This window comes from Pangasianodon hypophthalmus, chromosome 19, assembly GCF_027358585.1.
Source record: "Pangasianodon hypophthalmus isolate fPanHyp1 chromosome 19, fPanHyp1.pri, whole genome shotgun sequence".
Taxonomy (NCBI): domain Eukaryota; kingdom Metazoa; phylum Chordata; class Actinopteri; order Siluriformes; family Pangasiidae; genus Pangasianodon; species Pangasianodon hypophthalmus.
In genome coordinates, this window is record NC_069728.1 from 21736034 (window position 1) to 21745142 (window position 9109).

A 9109-nucleotide genomic window follows, 5' to 3' on the forward strand; every position below is an offset into this window, starting at 1 on the left:
ACTTGACATCACCCCAAAAAAGGAAGCATTCCTCCAGGGTTTTACATAGTGGTCAACAAGTGGACAGGCTGCATGCTAAAATACCATTGAGAGATCAGCATAGTACCCCAAACTTGAGGTCGATGGGTCACAATAGTAGACCTCATCAGGCTGCAGCTCCCTTTAGACCACATATGACCCGTCCAGCACCAACACCCACACTGCGACCAAGGCCACAGAGATCATATCCCACCCCAGCCCCCTCTGGCATCGGATATGAACACAGCCCCAGGCTCCAGACCGCATCAGCCGGACCCACCACACCGCACCACCACCACCCAATCAACCAACCAGATCAACACACGATTGCACAAGGCACCCCTTTTTATCTGGAAGGGTAGGGAAATGAAAGTAGGAGGGGAAAAAATAAATAATAATAATATAATAATAATAAGTAAATGGAGATTAAATATACTGAATAAATTAAATACATTAGATAATTAATCTGTTTGAGTAGTATAAATAGTGTGAATCAGTGGTATAAATCTCATCGTTTAATCTTTTATAGAGTTGTTGAGATGTGCATGGCTTCCGCCCCAGGTATCTGATATAAACCAAAATGAATTAAGAATGGATTCCAGATGTTGTTAAAATCTTCCATGTTGCTGTTGAGGGTGAATGTTATTTTCTCTAATGAAATGTATTCTTTTAAAAGATTAATCCTGTGATTGATGTGTAATGATTTTTTAGATTTCCAGTTTACAAGTATTGTTTTCTTGGCGATAGTTAGAGAGATAAGGAGTGGGTTTCTGTATTTAAATAGGAGAGAGTCAGCTTCTGTAGCATTACCAAGCAGACAGAGTAATGGAGATGGGGGAATTCCACAGCTCAAAGTAATAGAGATTTCTCTGTCACCGCTACCCAAATGAGTAAACTGGTTGGCAAGCCCATATAGCGTGGTAATAATCATCAGTGCTACTGAAGGTACATGGTGAACAGGTGTCTGTATCTGTGAAACCCATTTTAAACAATTTGATTTGGGTAATTTGAGTCCTGTGGATGATCTTGTACTGTAATTTCTATTGCTAGTCATAGAAAAAATATTATTACAGATTTCTGTCCAGAAGTCGGGGTTGGGCGGGGGTGGCCAGATCATTTTCCCATTTAATCATTGGTAATATTACTGTCGTATCTATATTTAATATGAGTTTATACAGTTTTGATGTTAGTTTCTTAAAGGAAGAAATTTTCATTATCTCCTCAGCTAATTTAGAAGGCTGTAGTGGGTTATTAGTTATATCAATCTTTGATTTTATTACAAATTTTAATTTTTGGTATTGGAGAAGTTGTTCTCCCTCAACTCTATTTTTCAAATAGATGTGTCACGGTTCATGGGTTCACCGGCCCCTTCTGGCCATTTCATGTACTACGGTTGATTAGTCATTGCTTTCAGCTGCCACTCATTACTGGCTCTATTTATACCTCAGCGTTTGTCCTGTCTTTTGTCAGTTCGTTGTCTTCATGTTTGTGCTTTTTCAGTTCTGCGGTTGCACTGCGTGCCTTGAACTCGAGAGGATTACTGTTTCCAGCTGGCTTCCTGGGACTGTCCGTTCAGCCTGTTCAGTATCTGCAACCTCATTAAAAGCCTTAGTTTACTCGCTACTGAATCCGCCTCCTTTTTTCGCTGTGACAGAACGAACTGACCATTATTATGGATTCAGCGAGTGCCGCCGGCGTCAACAGTTTTCTCTTGGACACGGCCGCGTGTCTCGACAGGCAGGAGGAACAGATGGTTGCCACGGTACAGGCTTTGGTGGCACAGGTGTCTGAGCTCACTGCCCAAGTACAACTACTGAGAACCGGACCGGTGACATCACCCACTGCGCCAGCTCCTTAAGATTTAACCCCTCAATCGCCGCTTACTACTCAACCCGAGCCACGCCTACCACCTCCCGCCTCATACTCTGGTGAGCCGTGGCTCTGCCGTGCCTTTCTAACCAAATGCTCGCTTTTTTTTTCTCTCCAGCCCCAGACCTTCTCCACCGAGCGATCCAAGGTGGCGCTGGTGCTGACGTTACTGTCGGGGAAGGCGGCGTTGTGGGGGACAGCGGTATGGGAAAACCAACACCCGTGCTGTGCCTCATTCCAGACACTCCCCGAGGAGATGAGGAGGGTTTTTGATTGGGCCGTGACGGGACGCGAGGCAGCTCGGAAGCTGGCCGACTTACGTCAGGGCGATCTTCCGGTTTCGGATTACTCTATCGAGTTCCGCACCCAGGCGGCGGAGTGTAATTGGAACGAGGAGGCGCAGTGGGATATGTTCCTGCATGGGCTGGCAGACCGCATCCAGAGGGAGATATTCATGCTAGAGCTCCCAACATCCCTGGACGGGCTTGTCGCCCTGGCCATTAAGGTGGACGCACGCCTACAGCAGCAGGAACAGCGGGGGCTACGACGCGCAGTTCCGGTTGCCGTGGATCTCCCGGTTTCCCTCTCCAGCGATGCGGTCAACCCCGCGCACGATCCGGAGCCCATGCAGGTGGGCAGAGCCCGACTGTCCCGGGAAGAGAGGGATCGCCGTCGGACCAGAGGATTGTGCCTCTATTGCGGAGGGGCAGGACACATTGCCTCGGACTGCCCGGTAAAAGCCACCGCCCGACAGTAGATCAGAGGTTACTGTCGGGTGGAATAGCGGTGGGTAAAGCCTCTTCCACAACGCTCCTTCCGGTACGGCTGCAGCAGGGAAGCACACTTCACCCTGGTCAAGCCCTTTTGGACTCAGGAGCGGAAGGTAATTTTATGGACATTCAGTTCGCTCTCCAACTTCACCTGCCTGTGTCTATGCTTAACCAGCCCATCTCCGTCAGTGCTCTCAATGGCCAAACTCTCTCCACTATCACACACACCACCGGCCCGTTAACACTCATCACATCAGGGAATCACTCGGAGGAGATATGCTTCCTTCTCGCCGACTCCCCGGCGTTTCATTCGCAACTTCAGCCAACTCGCCGCCCCTCTGTTTAGCTGGTCGAGCGCAGCCCACCCTGCTTTTACCAACCTCAAGAGCTGCTTCGTTTCGGCCCCTATTCTTATTGCCCCTGATCCGTCACGTTAGTTTGTGGTGGAGGTCGACGCTTCGGAGGTGGGGGTGGGCGCGGTTCTGTCCCAGTGCTCCTCCGCGGACGGCAAGATGCATCCGTGCGCCTTTTTTTCTCATCGCCTGTCTCTCGCCGAACAGAATTATGACATTGGTAATAGAGAGCTGTTGGCGATTAAGTTGGCCTTGGAGGAGTGGCGTCATTGGTTGGAAGGTTCGGGGGTGCCTTTTATCGTCTGGACTGATCATAAGAACCTTGAATATATCAGATCAGCCAAACGTCTTAACTCCAGGCAGGCTCGGTGGGCTCTTTTTTTCGGTCATTTCGTTTTTTCCATCTCGTATCGTCCGGGCTCTAGGAACGTCAAGCCCGACGCCTTTTACCCGAGAGACTTGTGGTCTCCACCATCACTTGGGAGATTGAGTCTAAGGTCCGCACGGCCTTACAAGGGGTAACGCCTCCGTCCGGGTGCCCACCGGGTCGGTTATTTGTGCCGGAGAGGTTAAGGTCCGCTGGTGCCACTGCTCTAAGGTCGCTTGTCATCCGGGGATTAATCGTACTGCCTTTTTGGTCAAACAACGGTTCTGGTGGCCATTGATGGCTCGTGACATTCGGGGTTTTTTTTGGCTTGCTCGGTCTGTGCCAGTTGTCGAAGCCTCCCGTCTACGTCGTTGGTCAAAAAGTGTGGCTTTCTAGTAAAGATATTCTGCTCCGCTCCGTTTCGAGTAAATTGGCTCCCAAATTCATTGGCCCATTCATTGTCACTAAGATTCTTAGCCCAGTGGCAGTCCGCCTCAAACTTCCTCCAGCGTACAGGAGAATCCATCCCGTGTTCCATTCACTTATTCGGTTAACCGCATTCTGGACTCAAGACGGAGGCGACACGGATTTCAGTATCTAGTGGACTGGGAAGGTTACAGTCCGGAGGAGAGAAGTTGGGTCCCGGCCAGGGACATATTGGATCACTCCCTTATCGATGATTACAATCGACAGGTAGGTTCTCCTGCTCCTAGGAGGAGGGGTACTGTCACGGTTCATGGGTTCACCGGCCCCTTCTGGCCGTTTCATTGGCCAGACTAATCTGGCCATTGATTAGTCATTGCTTTCAGCTGCCACTCATTACCGGCTCTATTTATACCTCAGCGTTTGTCCTGTCTTTTGTCAGTTCTTTGTCTTCATGTTTGTGCTTTTTCAGTTCCGCGGTTGCGCTGCATGCCTTGAACTCGGGAGGATTACTGTTTCCAGCTGGCTTCCTGGGACTGTCCGTTCAGCCTGTTCAGTATCTGCAACCTCGCTAAAAGCCTCAGTTTACTCGCTACTGAATCCGCCTCCTTTTTTCGCCGTGACAAGATGATGAAGGTGAGTCTGCCAAGATGGAAAATGAAGAGGGTTGTTATGTACTTGAAAGTCAGGATTGTGCCAGATAGGAGTGTATCTACATGATTTAGTGATTTTGTTAGCTTTCCACCAGGCTGACGAATCTTAACCCTTTCATGCATGAATTATGAGAACCTCAGTCAAGATTTTTTTCCTGAGTGTTTTTATTCCTCTCTAGGCAGTATAAAACAATGCAACTGAAATTTTTTTTTATGAACCTATTTTTCATGGAGTTACAAACCTGTCCACTCAGCTGGACACCATGCGTTTGACTTTTTAACCAAAGAAATATGTATTTAACAAACCAATAGCAGAAAATGATATACTGTGTGAAAACTATGAAAACTATAAAAACATTTTTAATGCTGCTAATCTTATGTTTTCTTGTGTGTTAACATATTCTAATACTTTTAAAAGCAATGCAAAAATGTTAAATCTAGCCCCAGTGGAGTTTCTAGGATTTTCCAAAAAAAAATGGCAGAGAAATATTGTCCATTGCTCTACTAACACTTTCTCTCAGAAAAGCAGCATAGTCTTTTCAGTATTACTGCTGTTTACAATAGTTTAGTTCAGTCTGTCTTCAAGGAAATATGGCATAACATCCAAGGCAAAAGAAACAAAAGAAAAAAATATTGTCTGTGGGTCTACAAATGTTCTTTCTCCCCTCTGATTTGCTATCATCCTCTCACATCATCACGCCCCTCTCATCTCCATTTCCCATCTATCTTGTATGGAAATTGGCAAAGCATCCAGGGCACACAGCCACAAGACATTGCATGCAAACATACTTTGTTTTTCGTGTGCATGCAGCATCATGGCATCTTTTGGCATTTTTTTCTTCAGTGTTTACCAGGGCCAAACCTGATCTCAGGGGGTGGCCTGGACACTGCTCTGCGTTTCACTGGAGGTGGAGTGCCACTTGGTCTTCCTCTTGTGGGTGTCTTGATGGAATCTGCATTTATTAGTGCACAAGCTACAGATGCCTTGAAATGAAGGAGATCCCTCTTTTCTGACCCAGACATTCTGTAAAGGTGCCAGGCATTCACAGTAGTCACATCCAAGAAGTGAAAGAACACTCTGATGTACCACCGCTTGTTTTTGTGTCTATGGGGATACATTGCAACACACTGATCCATGAGATCCACTCCCCCCATATGCTGATTGTACAGCTGAACCGAAAATGGCCTTTGGATGTTGAACTTTTTTTTTCTTTCTTGCTCCATCTCTGGGCTAAATCCGAAGGGGATTGTCCGGCGCAAGAGGAGGCCACGTGTATCACTGAACTATCAAACCAGCGTGTGACAGTGATGTAAAGCCACTAATTGCTCCATATGGAGATAATATGCAAAAAATATTGTTTTTGTTTTAAAAAAACTGTTAATTACATTCTAATAACAAATATCAATTGATTTACCCTAAAAAATGTCACTGCAGATCAGGGTTATCAAGAACAGCAAAGGGACAGTAATAGTATGAATTGCAGTTAAAATAAAGTCAGTGATGCATGGTGTCCAATTTAGTGGACACGTGATTAATTGCAAATTTCTCCATTGATAAAATAAATATCTGGAAATTTTAACAATTATATTAATCCTTAGATGTTACTTGATGCAAGCATATGTAAAAAAATACATGGAAAAAAGTTGGATCATCATTATTAGGACCGTCAATGTTGGCAAATGTAACTGTTGTATTGTTGATGGATATATTTATGATAATATATCTACCGTCAGGGTCAATAATAGATGCGCTGTGGGTGAATGAAATATTTTAATGTATTAAGATAGAGACGCCTCCTTGTTTACTATTGTATGTTGATGAAATGCTTAAATGTAAGGTTTTCCTGCTCGGAATTTGTTAAGTGAGTTTCTTGTAAGAAGCATATATCAGCCTTTAATTTAATCAGATGGTTAATGACTTTAGTCCTCTTAGCCTGGGTTCTGAAGCCATGCACATTCCGTGAAACTAGTTTAAGTAACTGTATAATTATTTGTTAAATATCTCTTATTGTGTATGATGGGAAAATATATCTGTTTTAGTATGATTTTACCATGTGTACTAAAGAGGACTAAACACATGAAAAGAGAAAAAAATTGAAATGTCTGGAAGGGGAAGAAAAAACAATTAAATGGTCAGACCTGTGCGTGTGTGACAGGTGGAATAATGCGCACTACACACTTTAATTCAGATCCAGTAGAAGAATGCCACCTAACGATCTCACAGTTAGTGTATTTTGAAATATGGACAATTTCATGTTGGATGATACCTTTTGTTTATAGTCTTATGTTTCTAATGTTACTGTCAGTCTCAGCAGCTGAAGCACAGTATTTTTGTGTTATGTTTTATGCCAGTATCATTTTAACGCTGGGTGCATTAAGAGTAGATGTAGTTACAGAATGAGTCCAGCAGAGGGAGCTCTAAACTGCTGAGGTATGCTGAACGGCATGTAGCTTTTCTTCCACTCATTATACACGTGAGCTGAAGAAAGTTGTGTCTGTGCATCTTTTACACTAATACCTCCCTTTTCAGTATGAGTGCTTCATAATGACTGTTCATGGTGGCACGTGTTTTAGTTGCATTTGCAGTACTTTATATTTGTTTATTACGAAGAAATGAAGTAAATTACCTGACGCTAGTCATATTAGCCTTGTTATGCTAACCCCGCCCTCGCCTGTGTAGTAGCGGTGCACAGCAGCCATCTTAACAGCCATTTGGCGGGTGCTGTAACACAGTCAATGTTATAGTTATGTTGTCAAAATGTTCATTACTGAGTGAATGTGCCGTTGGTATTGTATGTATTTACCACGAGTTGAGACATGTCTTTTGTGGGTTTCTGTGTTTGTTTATTTTTATGTTTTCACATAATTACTGGGATTCACAGTTTAAAACATTAATGCCAGTGTTAGTGTTTATTGACAGAATGGACATGTTGTCTTACTGTTGGATGTACATTTCTCATTGTGATATTTCAGTACGACTTTCTGATATTTCTTGCACTTAAGCATAGTGGTATTTGTTGTGCTATTGGTTCCCATTGTATGAGATTGTTGATGAACCACTCATTATACACGTGAGCTGAGGAAAGTTGTGTCCGAGCATCTTTCACACTAATACCTCCCTTTTCAGGGCGTTTACAGGTCTGTGTGTTTGTAAAAAAAAAATATGTGGCTGTCTGCATATTAGCATTAGTTTGCTGGGGGTAATTAAAACTAAGACAAAATGAGAAACATGAAACATGAAGTAGGCGGGTAAATAGCAACACATAAAGGAACAGACAAGTACATACATAAATAAGCATGATGAAGAACATAAATTACACTGGAATCGCAGTAGAGCTGTCCTTCGATGTATAATTTGTCCAGAATAATGTTTGTGCGTTTATTGTTTTGCCTGTTGTTTCATGATGGGGTAGAGAATTTTACATCGTTTGTTTATTTCACGTGGGAATTGATCATTCGATCCGTATTTTGTGCCCTTAAGTTCTTTTCTCTTTATTCTTAATGAGTTGTGTTTATAATGTTCCAGTTTGTTGATGATGGGTCGGGGTGTTTTGTTTAAGCGGGATCCAAGCCGGTGAACATGGTGAAAGGTGATTTGGTTTGCAGTGTCCAGTGAGAGTTTAAGCTGATTTTTCATAAAGTCTTTAATCACAGCCTCTGGGTTTTCGGCTGGATGTTCAGGAATACCGGAGAAAATCGAGTTGTTGCGCGTGCTTCTAGTCTGAATGTCTAGTATGGTTTCTTTCATTTTTTTGTCCTTTAAGACGGAGTTTTAGTTTTATTAATAGATGCGAGTACAATGACCTCAATTTCTGTGGTCTGTAGGTCGCTCGTGTCAGTGGATGAGGCCTTGTTTCTTTTATTCGGGTTGAGAGGGTCTTCCCGAGGTGTAGGTGTAAGTGTGGCATCTTCCATTTTCCATGGGTTATAATAATAATCAATATATGCCTCCAGGTCCGATAGTTTATCCAGTTTTTCAGTGACAGATGATGAATCCGCCCCCTACTACTCACACGTGAGTTTCACCTCAGTGTTTAAGTCTAGGCTGAAAACATATTTGTTTAGTCAAGCCTTTAGTGAATAGTTTTTTCTTAGGTACAGGGGCAGGTCTGGAGGGTTTCACAGGCATAGAGTGTTGTGGTGAACTGGGATGTTTGGATGCTGTCGCCCCCCCACTCTCACGCGTTCACACAGGTGTGTTGATGGTGGAGAGGCTGCTGCTTTATGTCCCAGGACTCCCTCATGTCTGTGTTAGCTTCTGGCTCTCCCTTTTAGTTATGCTGTCACAGCTAGTCTAGTCGGAGTCCCTGCTTGCTCTCTGCACGCAAAGTACATCGTGCTTAACCATTAGAGGACAAAAGCTCACCTAACAATCTCTTCCTTTCTCTCCATCTCTCTCTCTCCCTCACTCTCTGTCTCTCTGTCGAGCTACACACGCTACTTCTGAGATGCCAGTGATCCTGACCCCTTCTGCTCCATTGTTAAGAGCGGTATACAAATAAAATTGAATTGAAATAGTCTCCTAGATTTTATTACACAATAACACTAACACAATAACACATTCACACTAACACACAATAACACACTAACACACAGTAACACACTAAAACACAATAACACACTAACACACAATAACACACTCACAATAACAAACAA